This window comes from Trachymyrmex cornetzi, unplaced genomic scaffold, assembly GCF_001594075.2.
Source record: "Trachymyrmex cornetzi isolate Tcor2-1 unplaced genomic scaffold, Tcor1.1 scaffold585, whole genome shotgun sequence".
In the NCBI taxonomy this organism is placed as follows: Eukaryota; Metazoa; Arthropoda; class Insecta; order Hymenoptera; family Formicidae; genus Trachymyrmex; species Trachymyrmex cornetzi.
This window is the reverse complement of record NW_017299898.1, coordinates 63488-64926: the sequence shown is the minus strand read 5'-3', so window position 1 is coordinate 64926 and position 1439 is coordinate 63488.

The window sequence follows — 1439 nt, the reverse complement described above, 5'->3', positions numbered from 1 at the left end:
TTAAGGGGATCCTAAAGACTGTATTATCGACTAAACACGTATAATTTTTGTGTAACGAATACTTTTTTTCTCTTTCACGGATTGGAAAATCCTTTTCCAGGATTAAAGTATACGCATTAATACGTGTTTGTGAAGTGGAGTCTACGCTGAGAAGGATCACAAATTTCGAAATCGGTATATTTTTTACTACCCAGATAACCAAGCATGCGATACTCGTACCACCGACGAGATATTATTAAAGACCGTCAACCCCGGGCAAATTTTCGGCGGTATAAAAAGGGCCCCAAGGGCCCAGAGGTAATTCAAGAACGCTGACATTACCTACAATTGATATAAATTTGCTATTACCCAGATAGCAAAATACCTCCACGGTATTAGTACGGTGAGTGTACGACGTACTATGCGTGCCGATACCGTACCTGTCAGGTACGTGCGTACCTAAAGGGTACAGTACCGGTACACCGTACTTTTAGTACCGATAATGTATGCCTTAGATACGCATTATTAAAATTAATTAATTTTATAGTTTTATTGCTAAAATGAGTATTATTATTGATTAATTACCTTATTCTAGAGTACACATCATAAAATTATAATGAAAAAAAAAAAAAAGATTTACCCTGAATTCGGGAACTAATTTCATAGCACTTCGAAGCGGTCACCCATCCGATTGCATACCGCCACTTACTATGCTTGACTTCTGAAATCGTCTGGAAACCGCTGCACTTCGATGATCCACGAACACCTGTATAATCGTGGATGTATAACTATGATATATCTGTTCAATATATGGTCCTGATAAAAATTTATGCACTTCCCTAATAGCAAAATACCTCCACGGTATTAGTACGGTGAGCGTACGGCGTATTATGCGTGCCGATATGCTGGATTCACACTGTATCCGATTTTCGTCGTACGACGCACTTCAACCAATCAGAAAACGGAATTCCGATGATATGAAGCAAAATCCATCGGAATCCTGTTTTCTGATTGGTTTCAGAGCGTCGTACGACGCAAATCGGATGCAGTGTGAATCCAGCAATACCGTACCTGTCAGGTACGTGCGTACCTAAAGGGTACAGTACCTCTACACTGTACTTTTAGTACGCCATACCGATAATGTACACCTTAGGTATGCATTAAATGTTATTAAAATTAATTAATTTTATAGTTTTGTTGCTAAAATGAGTATTATTATTGATTAATTACTATATTCTAGAGTACACATCATAAAATTATGATGAAAAAAAAAAAGATTTTCCCTGAATTTGGGACCAAATTTCATAGCATTTCGAAGCGGTCACCCATCCGATTGCATACTGCCACTTACTATGCTTGACTTCTGAAATCGTCTGGAAACCGCTGCACTTCGATGATCCACGAACACCTGTATAATTGTGGATGTATAGCTATGATATATCTGTTCAATATATGGTCCT